We start from the raw sequence: 21,340 nt of genomic DNA on the forward strand, positions 1-21,340 counted from the left end.
CAGCTACTCGGGAGGCTGAGGCAGGAGAATGGCGTGAACCCGGGAGGTGGAGCTTGCAGTGAGCTGATATCTGGCCATTGCACTCCAGCCTGGGCGACAGAGCGAGACTCCATCTCAAAAATAAATAAATAAATAAATAAATAAATAAAGTTAATGATTTCATCATTCTTCCAACCAAGCTTCACTAAAAATTTAATGTTTGTTCTTGCTTCAATTTTAGCAGAATTTACGTTGCTCTGATAAGGGACTCCTTACAAACTGATGTCTCATCTTAGTGCCTCGAACTAGATCCTTTTCAGACATGTTATAACAAGTTAGTACAAGTTTATTTTGGTGCAAAAATTTTTGACATCTATGCATAGTTTTTCATAATACGTATTTCAGTGAACTTTTTAAAGACCCCTTGTATAATGTGTTTTACTTGTCTAAGTTCCCTGCTAGATTGAAAGCATGAGAATTGGGCTGTGTCATGATGGCCTCCAAAACTTCAGCATTTGACCTGGTGCAGAGCATATACCAGCTGCAAGATATATTTGATGAATTGTTTTCTGAGGAGGAGTTAGTGAGCAGGGCCAGGCACAGCGAGGACTGATGCTCTGCACAATTCTGGACCAAAAACATAGCTTCCACTATTTGGATATGTCATCTGTCTACTTCTGGGTTCTTAATTGTGTTTGAGATTCTTGAGATTTTGGATAATTAAACTCAATGAAAGGATTATGATTGTGCTTTGTGGTCAGAAGCCTTGTGGAGTCAACATCTTAGGAGAGGATTTTTGTTGCATGGAAGAGAAACTAACTTCAAGCCAGGCGGGGAAGTAGCCCAGTCTCCTGGGGGACTAGAACCGCGAGCCAGGAAGCTTCTGGGAAGCTGGGAAGCTGGCTTTTTCTCATGTCTATTTTTCTCACTGTAGATTTATTTTTCTTTTTCTCTCTCTCTCTCACTGCCTGCAGGATCAGCAGATCTGTTTTCACTACCTCAAGGTACACAGCCCCAAACACTGCCCATCCCCAGCTCCCCATGCACATCTTGCCTGTTGGAGAAACCGGGACAGAGATGAGCATTTCTGTCCCAATTCCAGACTCCCCAGAGAGATTCTGATCGGCCCAGCTTAGGTCAGGGGATAGTCTTCACTCAAGAGTTCCTGAGATAACAGTGACTGGAGTAACAGGCATTGCAGAACTGATTTTACAAATGAAGAACGTGTACCACACATATTGCTAGTTAAAAGCACGTATACTGTTGAGTTCTACCTCCTCAGAAGTCTAGAAGGTTTCCTTCCTTTGAGGGCGAAGAAGCAGTAACAGGCTTCCTCCATCAGACCCCTCACTGTGGGCACCTAGAACACTTCCCGTTGACGTTTGCTTCAAGAGAAGGTCACTAAAAGTGCCCCACATGACGCAGCAGACACTCCGCTGGTCCCAGTGCCCTTTCCAAGACCTTCCAGATGGTGAAGTGTTAAGAGTCTAAAATGGAGTAAATGATCTGCAGAAATTCGGTGGTGTCAGAGGAGCCAGTCCAAAGTCACTCGGCTCTAAAACGCAGTGATGCTGATTTTAATGATGCCCAGGAACATAACGCGGCATGAGAGACCCAGAGGCGAGCGTGCAGCTGCCAGGGGAGCAGCTGGCAGGGCTGCGGGGGGCTGCTGGCCGACCGGGCCCCAGTGGGAGGAGGCGCGGGGGAGGCGCGGGAGGAGGAAGAGCGCTGTGTGAGGGCGGAGCCGCGGTGGCCTGCGCGCTGCAGTCTGTTGCGCTCGACTTACTAGCTTGGCACACGGATAGAAAAATGTACGTTTGAATCTATTTCTGGTTTTCAAATGTGTGAAGAAAACACATAACTTTATTATTTTATTTTTGTAAAGTTAAAGACAGGGACAGATGCCCCTAAAGCATAAGCATTCTATAAGAAATTCCTGTTCTTTGGTGGCGCATCTTTGGAAGCAAAAATCAAGGACAAATAGGTCATCTCTAAGTTTTCTGCAGGAATATTGGCAATAAAAAGAATAGAGTCAACACTGGTAACTAATGGAGATGAGGGAAATACAATCTGGGAAGATGTTAAGGTTTTTTTTTTTTTTTTTTTTTTAAGAACTTTTAAAGGAAAAACAATGAAGTAAGTGTTGATGTAATATGAATATGTTATTACTTGTTAAGTGCCAACTCGGCCTCCCAAAGTGCTGGGATTACACACGTGAGCCACTTTTTTTTTTTTTTTTTTAAGAACTTTTAAAGGAAAAACAATGAAGTAAGTGTTGATGTAATATGAATATGTTATTACTTGTTAAGTGCCAAAAATACTGCAGATATAAATAACCTTTTAAAATGTAGTCAAGAAACATTTGAACACTTATAGAAATTCCCTCACCAGAGGTGTTTGGAAATCTTCAAATCTTAATATACTTTTGTGAATGGTCAGAGTAAATCAGAAATGAAAGAAATCTGGAAAAATAAAAACACATTATCCATGCAACAAAAGCATTGCTAGAAGGGGTTGTTATCATAAATAGAACTCCAACTGGAGTGCCATATAGTCAAAGAAAAGTCTTATAAAGCAAAATACTGCAAGATTTATTTACTCAAAAAGTGTTGAGCACGCGCTATGTGCCAGGCACAGTGCTAAGCATGGGACGACACGGGAAAATAAAACGGATGTTGTCCCTGCATACATGTCCCTCCCCAGGCTTTTGGCTGTGCAGAGAAAGTATTATAACTGCCAAATAAGTAAATAGTTGGATGGGGCCTAAGAGATCAGTGTGACATAAAACAAGTGTAGATGTTAATCCATTTCAAAATACACTTTACAGACTTTTCAGTATTCCTATGATTTTCTGGAAATGAGACAGGAAATCAATTTTTTTTTTGAAGAGCAGAGGTCCAATTTTCAATATGTAATCCAGTTCCTTTCAGGAAGTGTTAATCATGTGATTCCTATTAGAATTTAAAACAGTCATCATCCTGTAATACTGACCATCTGTTTCAGATATGGCAGGCACGCTTGGGAAACCCAGAATAATGGGAACTTAAAACTATTATTCATTCGAGAGCTTATCAGTCCAAGAAGATGCCACCTTGGTCAGATGTGGATGAAGCATAACTGGACCGACCCTATGGGCTCTGCACCCACCTGTGCTATAAACTGTTGATGTGATAACTGTGTGTCCCTGGGTTGTCTGACCTGCACCTGTACTGCACTTTTAGTACAATGCCTGCCACCCACAAGAGTGTTGTCACCGTTGAAGTGAATGCTGTAAAGCATTGTGAGCAATTCAAAAGAAGGGTGCTGCTTAACGACCCAAAATCATTATACACCCACAGGTAAAGCTCTCTCTCTCTTTCTTTGTCTCTCTTTTGACACTCTTAATATGGTAATATAAAAGGGCATTCCTCAGGGTACATTTAAATGTCTGTGTGTGTTTCATTCCATTTGTTAATCATTTTAACTTTTAAATTAATTAGTATTTTCAGGATGTTTTCCTTGCACTAAAGGAAACCTATTAATTTAATGATTCTAGGTCACTGTTATGGACTGAATATTTGTGTCCCCCCGAAATTCATATGTTGAAATCCTAACCCTCAATGTGCTTCATTGGGAGGTGTGGCTTTGGGGAGGTGATTAGGTCATGAGGACAGAGCCCTCATGAGTAAGATTAGTGCCCTTATAAAAGAGACCCAGAGCGCTCTCTTACCCCTTTCTGCCATGTAAGGACTTAGTCAGAAGACCACAGTCTATAAAGTGGTAAGCTGGTCCCTACTGGACACTGAATCTGCATTTTAATCTCAGACTTCCCAGCCTCCAGAACGGTGAGAAGTAAATGTAGTTTAAGCCACCCAGTCTATAGTATTTTTGTTATAGCTGCCTGAATGGAGTAAGACAGTCACCATGTTTGAAAAAGAGACATATTTGGGTCTCTAGAAGCTGCCTGTCTGTTAATTTATGACTAAAATTAATTTGTTCATGATTTCCTCTCTAAATCTAGATTATTTGGCCATGTGTCAGAAACACATGTTTGGGAATTTATTTGGCTAGATGACTTGGATTGAAGCCTCAAAATTTAAAAAGAAAAGAAAAAAAGCACAACTAAACAGAAGCTAATCAATGTAAATACCTGACAGCGTTGAAGCAGCCAGGGACGATGGTGGCCTAAAGCATCATAGATAGCTGTATAGCTATCTTTTTCTGTGTAGCTCGCTTTTTCCTTTCCTTTCTTTCTTTTATAAAATAACAGCTTTATTGAGATGTAATTCACATATCAAAAATGCATCCTTTCAACGTGTGCAATTCAGTGTTCTTAGTACATTGACAAAGTTGTGCAACCATTGACACCAGTTCCAGAATATTTTCATTATCCCAAAAAGAAGCCCTGTGCTTATTTGCAGTTATCCCCATTCCCCCTTTCTGGAGCCCCTGAAAACCATTAATCTATTTTCTGTCTCTACAGACTTGCCTATTCTGGACAGTTTATATAAATGGAATCATATATTATGTGGATTCTTTCATTCAGTGTAATATTTTCAAGGTTCATCCATCTTTATTCCTTTTTATGGCCAAATATTCCATTGTATGGCTATAACACATTCTGTCTATTCAGCTGATGGACGTTTGGGTTGTTTCCACATTTTAGCTAGTATTAATCATGTTCTATGAACATGAGTGTACAAGTTTTTGTGTAGACATGTTTTCAGTGCTCTTGGGTGTATAGCTAGCACTGGCATTGCTAGGCCATATGGGAACTCAATGGTTAACTTTTTGAGGAACTGCCAAGCTATTTTCCAAAGTGACTGAATCATTTACATTCTCACCAACGATAAATGAGGATTCAGATTTCCCCACATCCTTGTCAACACTTTTTATTGTCTATCTTTTTGATGATAGATGACTTAATGTATGTGAAGTGGTATCTTGTGGTTTTGGTTTGCGTTCCCCTAATAACTAATACTGTTGATAATCTTTTCATGTGATTACTAACCAACCTTTCTTTGTCTCTCCTTCACCCCTACTATTCCCAGCCTCTGGTAACCATGAATCCACTCTCTACCTCCATGAGATCCACATTTAGCTCCCACATGTGAATGACAGGATGTGGTATTTGTCTTTCTGTGCTCAGCTTATTTCACTCAACATAATGACCTCCAGGTCCATCCATGTTGCTGTAAATGAAAGGATTGGATTTTTTATGGCTGAATAATATTCTGCTGTGTATATGTACCACATTTTCTTTATCCATTTATCCATTGATGGACACATAGATTGATTCCATATCTTTAATATTGTGAATAGAGTAATAAATATGAAAGTGCGGATACGTCTTCCATATACTGATTTCCTTTCTTTTGGATAAAATGGATTAAAGACTTAATAAGTCTTTAGCAGTAGGATTGCTAGATTATATGGTAGCTCTATAATTTTTTTGAAGAACTTCTATAGTGTTTTATAGTGAGTATACTAACATTCCCATCAACAATGTATGGGCATTCCTCATTCTCCACATCCTCACTGCCATCTGTTATTTTTTGTCTTTTTGATAAAAGCCATTTTAATTAGGATGAGATGGTATCTCATTGTGGTTTTGCTTTGCATTTCCCTGATGATTAATGATGTTGAGCTTTTTTTTTTTTTATATACCTGTTGGCCATTTGTATGTCTTCTTTTGAGAAATATCTATTCGGGTCTTTTGCCCCCTACTCCTTTTTTGAGATAGGGTCTCACTATGTTCCTCAGGCTTGTCTCCAACTCCCTGGCTCAAGCAATCCTCCTGCTTCAGCCTCCTAAGTAGCTGGGATTACAGATGAGTGCCATGTGCCTGGCTCTGCCCATTCTTTAATCAGATTGTTTTTTGCTATAGAGTTGAATCTTTATATATTCTGATTATTAATTCCTTGTGAGATGGGTAGTTTACAAATATTTTCTCCCATTCTTCAGGTTGTGTCTTCACTTTGCTGATTGTTTCCTTTGCTCTGCAGAAGTTTTGTGTTTCTTTTAAACTTGATATAACCCAATTTGTCTATTTTTGCTTTGACTGCCTGTGCTTTTGAGGTCTTTTCCAAATAATCTTTGCCTAGACCAGTATCCTGAAACATTTCCCCCAATGTTTTCTTCTAGTTGTTTCATAGTTTTAGGTCTTAGATTTGTCTTTAATCTACTTTGATTTGATTTTTGATATGATGAGACATAGAGGTTAGCTTCATTCTTCTGCATCTGGTTATTCAGTTTTCCCAGCACCACTTACTGAAGAGACCGTCTTGTCTCTAATGTATGTTCTTGGCACCTATGTTGAAAATGGGTTAGCTGTAAATGCATGGATTTATTTCTGAGTCTCTGTGCCATTGGTCAATATGTCTGTTTTTATGCCGGTAGACTTTCTTTTGGCTACTATAACTTTGTAATATATTTCAAAGTCGGATAGTGTGATGCCTCCAGCTTTGTTCTTTTTGCTCAGGAATGGTTTGGCTATCTGGGGTCTTGAGTGGTTCCATTAGAATTTTAGGGTTTTTTTTTTTTTCCTATTTCTGTGATGAATGTCATTAGTATTTTGATAGAGATTGCGTTTGATCTGTAGAATGCTTTGGGCAGCATGGTCATTTTAATGGTATTAATTCTTCCATTCCATGAGCATGGAACATTTTTCCCTTTTTTTTGTCCTCTTCAATTTTTTCATAAGTACTTTATAATTTTCATTGCATAAATCTTTCACTGCTTTGGTTAAATTTATTCATAGGTATTTTGTATAGTAAATAGGATTGCTTTCTTGATTTATTTTTTAGACTGTTCACTGTGGGCATATTATATAAATGCTGCTGATTTTTGTATGTTGATTTTATATCCTGAAACTTTATTGAATTGGTTTATCAGTTCTAGTTTTTTGGTGGAGTCTTTAGAGTTTTCTAAATCTAATATCATATTGTCTGCAAACATTATAATTTGACATCTTTATTTTTAATTTGGATATTCTTTATTTTTTTTCTTGCTTAATTGCTCTTCCTAGGACTCCCAGTATTATGTTGAATAAAATTCTTTGGCCATTTTAAATTTTTTTTAAATTTTTGATTTTATTTTGACTTGTAAGAATTCTTTATATATTCTGATACAAGTTCCTTATTAGATAAGGTTCCATGGTGTGTCTTTCTCTTTATTGAAGCACAAAAGTTTTTTTATGGTGATGATGTCTGATTTTTGTTGTTGTGCTTTGGTGTCATATCTAAGAAACCACTGCCCAGTCAAAAGTCACAAATATTTAATGTTTTTTTTTCAAGAGTTTTATAATTTTTACCCTTACATTTAGGTCTTTGATTTATTTTGAGCTAATTATTCTATAAGACAAAAGGTCAGAATCCAACTTATTTTTTTTGCATGCAAATATCTAGATGTCTTAGCCTTTCATTTTTTTTTTTTTTTTTTTTTTAAGAGACTGCACTCCAGCCTTGGTTTTTCTCTGTCACCCAGACTGGAGTGCAGTGACATGGCTATAGTTCACTGCATCCTCAGTCTCCTGGGCTCAGGAGATCCTCCCACCTCAATCTCCTGAGTAGCTGAGACTATAAGCTCACACCACCACACCCAGTTAATTTTTTTAATTTTTATTTTCTTGGAGACAGGATCTTGCTATGTTGCCCAGCTGGTCTTGAATTGCTGGCGTCAAGTGATCCCCCAACCTCAGCCTTCTGAGTAGCTGGGATTACAGGCATGGGCCACCACACCCAGCTTCTCAGCACTTTATTTATTTTTGAGACAGAGTCTCACTCCCCAGGCTTAAGTGCAGTGGCATGCTCACTACACCCTCTGCCTCCCAGGCTCAAGTGATCCTCCTGCCCCAGTCTCCCAAATAACTGGGACTACAGGTGAATGCCACCACACCCAGCTAATTTTTCATTTTTAGTAGAGACGGGGTTTCACCATGTTGGCCAGGGTGGTCTCGAACCCCTGACCTCAGGTGAGTCACCAGCCTCGGCCTCCCAAAGTGCTGGGATTACAGGCATGAGCCACCATGCCCAGCCTTCAGCAGTATTTATTAAAAAGAATAGTCTTTCTCCTTGAATTGTCTCGACAAGTTCCCTTGTAGAAAATTAATTGACCTTTATGTGAAAGTTTATTTCTAGACTCTCAATTCTATTCCATTGATATTTGTGTCTATACTTATGCTACTACTGCACTGTCTTGATTATTGTAGCTTTGTAGTAAGTTTTGAAATAGGGACATATGAGTCAATTTCTGCAAAACAACAACAACAAAAAAAACCAAAAGACAGATGGAATTTTTTATATGTATTGCATTGAATATATAGGTCAATTTGGGGAGTACAGTAGTCTTAACAATATTAAGTCTTCCAACCCGTGAACATAGGATGTCTTTGCATTTACAGCCATGTACCACCATAATGACAGTTTGGTCAATGACAGATACATAATGGTGATCCCATAAGGTTATAATACCGTATTTTTACTGTACCTTTTTTATATTCTGATATGTTTAGATGCACAAATGTTTACCATTGTGTTATAGTTGCCTACAGTATTCAATGCAGTAACATGCTGTACAAGTTTGTAGCTTAGGAGCAATAGGCTATGTCATAGAGCTGCAGAGTGTGTAGTAGGCTATATACAATCTAGGTTTGTGTAAGCACACTCTGTGATGTTCGCATGACAACAAAATCACCTACATCTAACAACACATTTCTCAGAATATAATCCCATCATTAAACAACTTATGACTGTATGTAGATCTTCTTTAATTTCTTTCTTTGGTATTTTGTATTTTTTGGTGTAGATCTTTTAGATCTTTTACTTGTTTTGTTAAATGTATTATTTTATCCTTTCTGATGCTACTATGAATGAATTTTTGAAATTTCGTTTTCATATTGTTCATTCCTTGATACTTGCATTTTGATCTTGTATCTTGCAACCTTTCTGAATTTCTTAATACTTACCCCATACCCCAGGTTCGACTCTTTTTAATGGATTCCTTAGGATTTTCTGTATACAATATTGTGCCATTTGTAAATAGAGATGGTTTCATTTTTTACTCTCCAATATGGATGCTTTGAATTTCTTTTTCTTGCCTAATTGCCTCGTCTAGATCTTCTTGTACAGTTTTGAATAAAAGCAACAAGGGTGGGCCTTCTTGTCTTTTTCCAGAGAAGGAAAATCATCTAGTCTTTCACTATTGTGTGTGATGCTTAGTTGTGAGGTTTCTGTAGATGATCTTAATCAGTTCATTAACTTTCCTTCTATAACTCTCTTTAAATGCCATTGGTGGTCAGGGCTGAATTGTTAAAACAAATGAGATCTGAAAGTTCATTTGGGATTTTATGTCCTTTTCATTATTTGTAATAAGGTATGGAAACAATGCCCACTAGAGACAGATTCTCTGTTTTTTTGTTTGTTTTGTTTTGGTTTTGTTTTTTTGCTTTTCCTGGAAAAGGCTGAATGTTGCAGAAGAAACTTTTCTCTCTCTTTTCCTTTCCCCTGAGCATTCTTCCATATCTCTCACCACATGAGAGCAAACAACTGATTGGGGTGGGTAAATATAATAGCTTCTTTCCATTCTACCCTTATGCTTGTAGAATGCAATATGTTTGTGCATGAATTTTGATAGTGCATATGCCATACCTGTTATATAAAATAGACAGCAGGAAGTCAATAAAGGTGTCAGCTTTAGAAAACTGTCTCGACAAACTTCTAAGAAGAGAAGACATTATCACATCCAACTGAGAGCTTAGTTCCCCGGGGGAAATTAAGCAAATTAGGACATGGTCTGCATCCTGGAAAAGAATTGCTGATTTGATGACAATGATGATACAGCATCAATGTACAGAACAAGAACTACCAGCTGCTAGGTGGTACCTTTAAGAAGCTGAGACCCAAGAGCCAATGCAGGGCTGGCCACTGAGGTGAAAACAGTCTGAGCCAAGGAAAACACAGTATGGCAGGATTCATTGAATGGCTTTGGTGACCATTCTGCAACTTCTTATTGCTTCGTAGCTTGCCATCTTCCTCAGTGGCCTACATTCAATCTCCTACTCTCAACTTTTGGCACTTTGCCTTTAGTACTATATAATGTCTAGGGGCCAGTAAGTTCTGCCCCTGGCTGCCCCATGAGCCCCTCCCTTAGATAGCAGAATGAAAAATCATGTCTCCTGATTTTTGGAACTGACCATGCACATACCCCAGGTTCGACTCTGCTCAGCCTTGCATTATTTGTATATAACAATCACAACTGGAAAAGCAAAGCATAACATTTAAAAAAAATTTTTAACTTCATCTCATAATTTCAGAGCCAAGTAAAAAATGGGTTGCTACTATGAGCCTTTTTTTTTTTTTTTTTGGAGACAGGGTCTTACTCTGTCACCCAGGCTGGAGCACACTGATGCAATCATAACCTACTGCAACCTCAAACTCCTGGACTCAAGGGATGCTCCCACCTCAGCCTCCCAGAGGGCTGGGACTACAGGCTCACACCATCATATCTGGCAATTTTTTTTATTTTTGTAGAGACAGGTGTCTCCCTATGTTGCCCAGGCTGGTCTCAAGTGATTCTTCTGCCTCAGTTCCCAAGCAGCTGGGACTACAGGCGTACACCGCCACACCCAGCTAATTTTTTATTTTTAGTAGACACAAAGTCTCACTATGCCGTCCAGGCTGGTCTCAAACTTCTGGGCTCAAGCGATCCTTCCGCCTTGGCCTCCCAAGTACTGGGATTATAGTTGTGAGCCACCACACCTGTCCTACTATGAGTCTTAATAGCAAGTTCAATTCTGCTGTTTGAGTTGAGAAGTAGCTTTGCTCTGTCTGATAGAAGAGAGATTATTCTTTGCTTATTTCCATTTCACCAACTTCAGCATTTTGGGCAAGAATTACAAGTTTAAAAAAAGAATTTTTAAAGAGCAAATAATCTTCTTTCATTTCAGATGACAAAATAATACAATTATAGAGTATGTTAAAAGTTAGACAGGCCAGGTGCTGTGTCTCACACCTGTAATCCCTGCACTTTGGGAGGCCAAGGCAGGAAGATCACTTGAGTCCAGGAGTTCAAGATCAGCCTGGGCAACATAGTGAGATCTTGTGCCTATTAAAAATCAAAAACTAGTTGGGTGTGTTGGCACGTGCCAGTGGTCCTAGCTACTTGAGGGGCTGAGACAGAAGGATTGCTCAAGCCGGGGAGATTGAGGCTGCAGTAAGCTATAATTGTGCCACTATACTCCAGCCTGAATGTCAGAGTGAGACTTGTCTCAATTAAAAATAAAAAAAAGGTAGATAATTAGGAATTATCTTCTTTGTCCAAAGATAATATAATCTATCCCCAGCTAATAATTTATCTTTGGTCAAAGAGAGGGAAGGAGGGATAGGAGAAGCAGAAGGGATTGAGATACATGAAAAGTCATAATAGTACTCTATCTTTTTTAAGTTTTGGTGGGAGAGTTTAGGTGTTTCTCATAAAGTGTCATTGATCCTTGTGAGAGATATACTGTAGTGCTCCATGCTGACCTGGAGAGTCCAGGAACTGCTAGAAACTGACAGTGAGAAGCAAGAAACTGCTTAGAACACCTGACAAAGGGGAATAACTGATTGACAAAGGAAGATAAGACGATTTGTAACTCAGTCTATAGTAAACAAACAGTGAGGCAAACAGTCAAAAGGCAGGATGATTTTGCTAAGGCCTTGATGAGTTACCACACTGATAAGCTGCAAGCAACGTAGAGAACCTGCTCAGGTCTTGGACTTCTGAGCCAGCTCTGTAATGAGATAGAATACGCTCAGAGGTCTCTCCTACGCCCCTCTAAGAATCCTGGGAGACTGATTTTCCATTTAGCTACTTGATAATAAAATTCAAGTCCTCATTTTCAGGCAGTTTAAAGAATGGGCAGTAGCTAATGTCATAGTAAAAGCCTGAAAAATGGAAACAATTAAGGAAATGATCATGAAACCCTAAAAACCATTTCCAAGATTGAATCATAAAAATGTAGGCTAAATACTTAATAGCAGTAATCGTGGTGATGAGGTTAAAAATGACTACTGCAACCAAAGAAATTTCAATTCCTACATGGATACCCTAAGAGAAATGAGGCTTGAACCTAAAGGGAATATCAAAACTTGTTTTTTTAAAATATATAATCTTGTTAAGTTATTTTCAAGAAAATTTGCATTTGTGGGTTTATTCTGAGTAAATTTCCCCAGAGAAATGTCTGGGGATTTAGAGAGTATAAACAGGGTTGGAGCAAGAAATGAAAATGACACTCAGAAATTAAATAGAGGTCAAATGGAAACTCTCTGCAGGTGAAATGTTTTTCAATCCATTGAATATTCCTAGTTTCTCTGAAAGGAATAATTTATTTTTGGGCAGGGATAATGTGGGAGGTGGAAGGGTAGGGGTGGGATTCTTGTATTCTTTAATGAAGAGACTAGAAAGGGAAAGGAAGAATATAAAATCCAACTTTTGTTCCTCCATTTTGATTGTCCTAAAGAATTTCCAAATAGATAAGACTTTTTCAAGAATACTTCTCAGAAAAAAGTCACTCAGCCTCCAAATAGACCTTGACTTCAGATGACACAAAAGCTTTGGGAAGACCCTGGGTAGTGGACTTTAATGAAAACTGAAGTGTAGTAAGCTACCTATGAGGTAGGAATAGAAGTGTTCATAAATTCAATGATGTAAATATTTTTTAGGAAAATTAAAAATTCAATATTTCAAATATTCTTTTTTCTTTTCTTTTTTCTTTTTCTTTCTTTTTTTTTGAGACAGAGTCCTACTCTGTTGCCGAGGCTGGAGTGCAGTGGCGTGATCAGGGCTCACTCCAGCCTCAACCTCCCAGGCTCAGGCGATCCAACCCCTTCAGCCACGCCAAGTAGCTGGGACTACAGCTCCGAGCCACCACACCTGGCTTTTTTTTTTTTTTTTTTTTTTTTTTTAGTAGAAATGCTGTGTTGCTCTGTTACCCAGGCCAGTCTGAAACTCCTGGGCTCAAGTGATCCTCCTACCTTGGCCTCCCAAAGTGCTGGGATTATAGACATCAGCCACCACACCTGGCCTAAATATTCTTTTTTTCAGGAAAAAAAATTAGGAAAAAAAGTTATAAAACATGACTACAGTATAGCAAGAAAACTATTAAAGAGAAATTTTTATGAGAAACCAGTCTTAGAGTTTAGGTTAGGCACTCAGCATGAATTCTGTATCTGTGAGCCCCAAGGGAAGAGAGGGATCCAAAGGTATAGTTTCCTTTTATTCAAAAGAGGATGCATTGTAGTGAGCATGCCCTCTGATGTTTTGGGGTGTGAGCAGATCTCCATGCTGTGTAAGCCACTGTTTATGAAGCTCATTATTTGTTACGTCAGAGTTTACTGTTCTAATCAAATACAACTTGAGAAACATTTAGTTTTAATACATTTAAGTTTTATCAACACATTATATATAGAAATATACTGCATAATAATTAGACATAAATATTAACTCTATTAATTTTTCTATTCATTTTGTCATTTCTTCAACATTTAAAACTGAGGTCAGTTTTTATGATATCCCCAATTTTACTATCATCCTTTCTTTTCTTAACTTTCTCATCATGTAGGTGCTTCTGGTTCAGGTTTTGCCCCTTAGTATTTGGGCCCATGCCCCTGGGCTGCGGTTTTTCTCTAAGTATTTTATCCCAACATCCCTCCTCACTCCATCCACCCATACTGGAGGATTTGAGCAGCTGCTTTCTCCCCTTGCTCCTGATTATTGTCTCAGGTGGTGAAGTCTTGAAGTGGCAGGAACTCGGGCCTGAAATTAAACTGCAGACTTTAACAGAAGGGCAACAGTTACCTGACAAAGTTGTAGGTGAGGAAGAGAGCAACTAGGGAGGCAGAAAGGAAAATGAGGAGGGAAGGAGGGAGTGGGCCTGGTGAGAATAGGCTGGGGCTTCCTGGAGACCTTAGATTCTTCTCTAAATTATATTAAAGTGGCAGTGACAGCCTGGCACCAGGAGACCAAAGCAAGCAAGAGGAGATGTGCCATAATAAGATATAGATACATTTGGTCTCTCTTATTTCCTGGCTTGAGGCTCCTGAAATGCTTGGACTCTTCTCAGTGACAGGTGTCTTTTTGTGTGCTGATGAGATCACTAGGGGGTCCTGGAAAGCTTAGGGATGCTAGCTGGTTGCCACACGAACCAACCTAGTGATTAGAGGTTTGGAACTTTCAACCTCACCCTCTCATCTCTCGGGAGGGGAGAGGATAGGGGCTGAAGGTTGACTCAGTCACTGATGGCCAGTGATTTATCAATCATGCCTGTGTAGTGAAGCCTCCATACAAACCTCAAAGGACAGGTTTGGAGGATTTTCAGGTTGCTGAACATGTGGAGGTGCAGGGAGGCCGGCACACCAGAGATGGCGTGGAAGCTCTGTGCCCTTCACACATGCCCTGCCCTGGGCATCTCTTCCATCTGGCTGTTCATCTGTATCCTTTGAAATACCCTTTATAATAGACCAGTAAATACAAGTAAATATCTCCCTGGTAAACTGGTAAACATAAGTCAGTTTTTCCCTGAATTCTGTGAGCCACTCTAGCAAATGATCAAACCTGAGGAAGGAGCCATGGGAACGTCCGATCCATAGCTGCTCAGTCAGGAGCACAGGTGCCAACCTGGAGCTTATGATTGGCATCTGAAGTTGGAGGAAGTCTTGTGGGACTGAGCCTTTAACCTGTAGGACCCAAACTAACTCCAGTTAATGTCAGAATTGAGTTAAATTGTAGGACACCTAATTGGTGTCAGAGAATTGGTCAATGTGGAGAAAACTCCACACACATTTTGGTGACTGAAAGTGCCCTGTGTGTTGAGAGCATAGTAGGAGAAAACAGTTTACTTTCCTATTGTACAAGAGACCTCTTTGGAACTGTAATGGATGATGTTATATGTCACCCAGATCTCCTTCACAGCTTAAACCCCATTCCCTCCAGATGCCAGGAGTGACGCTGGCCGGCAGCCCCGAGCTGGCAGCCGTCTTTGGAAGTGCCTTGCCCATGGTCACACTCCATTTTTGTAGCACCTTGTATTCAGTGACCTGTCAAATATAAAGATCATCACCTCACCCCAGGAAAGGACATCTCTGAAAGTTCATCTCAGCTTCAGAGTTTGCTATGGGGTCAGCTGAGGCTTTCGTTGAGACTTCGTCACAGTCCAACTTCTCCCTCTGCCCATGCTTTCTTTCTTTCCCTTCCACAGGTGGTGATGCTGTGACAGGCCAGGTCTCACTAACACAGGCCTCCATTACAACTGTCCCAGCACTGACTGAGTAGCTAGATTAAACATTAAAAACTGATTGTGCCAGTGCCCTTATACAAAGGCTGGAATGTAACAAAGAGCCCACCAGGAGTTTTGCCTAGGCTTTTCCTGGGCCTTGAAGTTTGACAAGATAATGAAGGAATTCTTAACAGGACCCTTTTAGGATTAAACAAGTTTTATTGGGGGTCTGAAGAAACTCCCCAGGCCTCACAGACAAGTTTATTGGGGTCTAAAAAACTCCCCAAACCTCCATGATTTGGCAGGAGACAAGATAAGGGTAATCACCCCAGTACCTAGACCCATTTAGATTAAGTACACTTACTGAGGCTCCAGAAAAAGGTCTTGAGGACTTAGACCTTAGTTATAGGTTACAAGAAGTTAATCACTTGTGTCTCTAGAGGAATGCACACTTACACATAGACATACAGCTTAGAAGGTATATAAGCTCCGGAAAACTTTGTAATTTTGAGTTGGTCTGGTGATAATGTCCAGGCCTTCTCCCTGTAACTGGTTACAGAACTAAAAACTCTCTTCTTCCCCAGTTCATCTGCATCTCGTTATTGGGCCACAAGAAATAGCAGCCCGACCTTCAGTTTGGTCTGGGAACAAAATTTGGTTTGCCAGCCAGGAGAGACCAGGACAATGCTGTGTTGAGTGGCCAGCGGCTTGTGATGAGACAGTCTTCAGGAGAATTCCAGCAGCTGCTGGTGAGATTTTTCCCATGGACCCTCTTGAAGGCTGTCCCTTGTGCAAAAGGGCCTGTCCTTTTCACTATTGAGGAAGAATGGAGATCAGGAGCAGACTCACTCAAAAGGTGAGTTAACTGGGTCATATGCCGGGAGCCTATTGTTTTCCTATCTGGTCTTGTTAAGTCATTTGTCTGGTACCGCTAAGGGAAGCAATAGGGCTTGCTCATACACCTGCTTTGCATTTTGGTTGCGATCAGGTTTTGAGTTGGTTTTGAGTCTGTTTTGCCTAAATGCACTCCCCCTTGTGTTCTCCAAATTTTGCCTCCACTCATGTGCCTGTCTGTCTTATTCCCTTTCATAACATGTAAACTTGAAAATGGGAGATATTGGGTCCATTCCTGTTGAGAGGCCTCTGGGAAGGAAAAGTATTTTTTAGAAGCTCAATGATTGAGAGTCAACTTAACTAAAAGCTAACATCCAAGATGTGTTTATGTATGTGTGCGTGTGTGCATGTTTGTATTTAAAAGGCCTTCATGTTTTTCTTTTTATTTCTCTCCAAGGACCTTGTCGTTTTGAGCAAAAGTTTTTATTTTTCTTTTCAGTTGACTGAATTGTGTTTTCTTTATTAATAGCTATTACAACAGAAGCTACTCTGGGGTTTTTAAGAAAAAGTATAATTTAGACACTTAGAAATGTCTTTGTTTGGAAAAAAAAAAAAAGGTTTTTTTAAGTGCACTGTAAAGGCACCACATGGTCTAGCCTCATAATAATTCTCCCGTTTTGAAAACCCAGGATGCAGTGTTGGCTCTGTCCAGAGCTCAAAGATCCAGTTAAAAGATAGGAAAAATGAGGTCTTATGAATCTACAAATGTACTTCTACTGGCATGCCTAATACGGCTATGTATTTATGTCTTGTGTACACCATGTTTCACTACTGAGAATATATAAAAGAGTTCTAATTAATTGGCTCAAAGAAAATTAAAAGTGCTTAAATACGTCAACAGAAAAGAGGAAAGACTAGTTAAATGCTTTCTCAAGTGTATATGACTTAAGTAAAATCTTTAATAAATAAGCTAGCTTTAAAAATTATTGGTGAAGTAATGGCTGGGCGCGGTGGCTCAGGCCTATAATCCCAGCACGTTGGAAGGCGGAGGCGGGCAGATCACCTGAGGTCTGGAGTTTAATAGCAGCCTGGCCAACTTGGTGAAATCCTGTCTCTACTACAAATATTTTAAAAATTAGCCAGGCATGGTGGTGGGTGCCTGTAATCCCAGCTACATGGGAGGCCGAGTCAGGAGAATCGCTTGAACCCAGGAGGTGGAGGTTGCAGTGAGCCAAGATCTTGCCACTTGCACTCCAGCCTGGGCTACAGAGTGGGACTCCATCTCAAAAAAAAAAAAAAAAAAAATTGGTGAAGTAATATTAGAAATGTCTTAAGAATTGCCAGCATACATTTTTGTTTGCATTTATTGATCAAGCAACTTCATACTTAGTACTGTCAAATACTATAAGATGTCAAAATTTGGCGTAGAGGCTACAAAACTACAACTCAGCCCAAAACAGAATGATCTTTGCTTGTGTGATTTTTAATAAATAAAACATTAATATTGGTTTAATGAAGAGAGCTACATCTTGAATTATTTAGTAAAATACCCTAATCTTGTGGCCTTAGGCAGTCTAGTCGATAGACATAGAGAAAGTTCATCCTGGGAAAGGACTGTTACCATCTCTGTTTCAAAACTAAACTATAACCTTAGTTAATGAATAAGAATAGCTTGGAGGTAAGAAGCAAGATGGAGTCAATTAGGTCAGATCATTTTCACTCTCTCAGTTATAGTTTTGCAATGGTGATTTCATAACTTTAAATGATGACTATCGCAGTTTTCATAAATAACCTAGGTAAACAATTAAAATAAATAATTAGATAAATGTAATGGGACAAATATTTGCAGAATCTAAAGTTAAACAACAGATATTTCCTTATTTAGGTATTTTCCAATAAAAATATATTGTAGGAAAACGTTCTTTCTAAAAATTGTGTCCTTTTTAAAGGGTAAATAATTTTTGTCTAATTCAAAGCTTATTTAAAGGCTTTATATATAAAAAACAAGGTAAAAGAAACAAGGAAATAAGAGAGATGTAAAGTAAGTTATAAAAATAAAGAGTTTTAAAGTCTATTGGTAAAATAAAAATATCTTCAAAAATGTAAAAATTTGTTCTAAATTATGCAGGTCAAATATTAGGTTTGCTAAATGCTTTAGGTCATAAACTGCTTTTTTGACTTAAAAAATTGTTCAGTTTATTTTGGAGTGTTAAATTCTAGATAAGACCTGGGGACACATGAAATTAGCCATGCCCATAGCTGTGCAAAAAGGTATTAAAGAAAAGATATTTTATATAATGAAGGATCTTGTGTGGTAAATTCTTGTCCTAAAGTAAAATAACTGGTTGTTTAAAAAGAGGGATGTGGCCGGGAGCGGTGGCTCACGCCTGTAATCCCAGCACTTTGGGAGGCCAAGGTGGATGGGTTGAGAGATCAGGAGTTTGAGACCAGCCTGGCCAGTATGGTGAAACCCCATCTCTACTAAAAATACTAAAATTCGCTGGGTGTGGTGGCACGTGCCTGTAGTCCCAGCTACTCAGGAGGCTGAGGCAGCAGAATCTCTTGAACCTGGGAGACAGAGGTTGCAGTGAACTGAGATCGCACCACTGCACTCCAGCCTGGGTGACAGAGCGAGACTCCATAACAACAACAACAAAAAAGGGATGTTTACGACGAGTCAGAAAGTCAAGGCCTGTCGTAGCTTGTCTGTGTACTCATGAAAGAATTTAAGAATGGGAATTTATGAAAGAAATGTTGTACAATTTAAAGGTGATTAGGCCTCCTAAATGTTTACAAAAATGCCACTAAGACTCTTAGCTGTACAATTTGCCTGCTTTACAGCTAGATAAGGCCTGGGACACATGGAGTTTGACACTGGAATAAGTCAGACCTTATCTGCACTTCTGCCTAGGTCCTAGGCTCCACACCTAGTACATAATTAAAATCCCAGACTTACCAAAGTTTTCACCAAAAGTAAAGATTGCTAAAAGTTAACAGTGTAACATGTATTTAAAACTATTGAAGAAAGAGTTTACCTGCAAGGTGTGTAAGGAAAGCAAAATATACTTCTAGTAAAAAGATTATAAGGAGGCATGAGAATGTGAATTTTTGCCTAGATTAAAAGGTTAAAAGACTATTTTAAGTTGGACAAAATGAAGAGGAAGCTTTAAACAAGTTGTGGAAGGTTGATTATAAAGGACATTTTGTGTGTAAACATATTGGCTAAAGTTAAAGGGGTATCATCCAGTTTTTCTGTAAATTGAACATTAAAATAAAAGCACAGTGGGTTTCTCTTAGAGCACTAACCTGCTCTTTAACAAAAATTGTAAAGGGTTATAAAAGTTCTATAAAAAATCTTACCTTATGGTCAAACATTAAAATTGGGAAAATCTGTCTATAAGGATTTTTTAAGAATTGGGTTTAACATTAATAGTACACTAATGTAAAGGTGAAATTTGGTTTATTTGGTATAAATATTATACAGAAAGCATTGTCAAATATGAAATGGTGTTTGGCTTTCTTTGGGCTATGTTTGTATAAGTATGTTATTGGTATGTGTTCCAAAGTTATGGGAGACTCCTATAATTCTGATACATCTTAGTGTACATTATCAGTAATAATTATAATTGTTGTGTTAAATTATTGTGTGCTACAGAAGTAACAGATATCCTTGTCAATTGTGTCTTTAACTATGGCTACCCTAAAACTTTTTGTCATCCAAAATCAATTGTTGTCTTGTTTTGGTCCTCCTTAGAAGGTGGTTTTATAATCAGCTATAAAACTCTAACAGGTGTTCTTGAATGCAGGTTTCTGATAACTCTGAAGACTGTGACATCAGAATAGAGGAAAAACGTTCAGGACTCTTGAGGAGTTAAAATGTTCATTAATATCAAGCAGCATAGGAATTAACTGCATGAACTGAACTAATATGAGACTGAAGTGATCTTTGTGACTTTTTGCTTAAAATGTTGCTAATCCTTTGTTTTGCTTTTCAGAGTCAAGGAAAATTTTCTTTTGAGCTATTAACAGCTTTTGACAATTAAGTAAATTATACTCCTATGAACAAAATTTGGAGCATATTTGTTTCTCTCTACCTGATTCAAAAATTTGGAAACTATTTGTTAGTATTCTTAATTTATGGCAATATAGTTATTTGCATAAGTGCAATAAGAATCTGTTTTCTTTTGTAACAGGATATAGTTGGAAAAACTGGTTATTTTACCAAGGCTTTGACTGGAAGGGTATGCTCTCCTTTAAGGAATCAAACTTGACTTATGGAGCCAATAAAGCCCTTGGAAAACTGGCCTCATATTTTGCATACACAGTCCCCATACAGGGTTTCTGATCTGTGGTAAGTAAACAATGTCACTTTCCGAGAGGCCAGGAACCCCAAGTTATCTTGGAACCTTAAGAGGAGAGGAATTCACCCAACTCATAGGTATTTGATGGTACAAATCCATGGCTGGGCTTGGCTTTAAAAAGGTCTCATCTTAGATTCCTTCTATGGAACAAAGTTCCATCCAAGCCAATTTAAAAGACCTATGTGAAAATAATTATTCTTGCTGAACTTTAGACCGATAATCTGGCCAAGTATACTAAAGCAAACCAGTCCTACCATGATTTGTCTTTTAATAAAAATGGGAAACTGGAGAGAGAAAAATTATGTTTCAAAACTATAGTACACCTGTTAAATTCTAGTCTTGCCTGATGTTTTTCAGTTTTTATTGTTTTCTACAGTTTGGATTCAATTCTAATTTTTTTGGCTACAGGTCTCCAAAATAATGTTTTCAATTTTCCCCTTTTCTTTTCCTTTTTCCCCATTCTTCCTAACTGGAAATCACTGAGACCTGAGCTGTGCTTTCTTAAAACCCTGCAAACTGAAGACTAGACAACTTAAATTTCAGAAGAAAACAACAGCAACCTCTTTATATGTGTTGCTGTTGCATACTATTCTAAGCCCCCAAAATAGGGCAAATAGAAGGAACAAATCAACCTTCTCCACTCCAGTGCTGGATTCAGTGCCCCATAATCATGACCCTCTCTTAGTCAGAAGTAGCCAGAAAGATTATGATGCCCCATATCCTTATGATTCTCGTGATAAATAAATATGCAAGAATAATAGAAATCATGCACAAACTGACAGTGGGGATTGTGGCAGCCCAGGTCTCACTAATGCAGGCCTCCATTACAACTGTCCCAGCTCTGACTGAGTAGCTAGGTTAAACATTAAAAGTTGATTGAGCCAGGGCCCTTATACAAAGGCTGGAATGTAACAAAGAGCCCACCAAGAGTTTT

This window comes from Colobus angolensis, unplaced genomic scaffold, assembly GCF_000951035.1.
Source record: "Colobus angolensis palliatus isolate OR3802 unplaced genomic scaffold, Cang.pa_1.0 Scaffold153, whole genome shotgun sequence".
NCBI lineage: Eukaryota > Metazoa > Chordata > Mammalia > Primates > Cercopithecidae > Colobus > Colobus angolensis.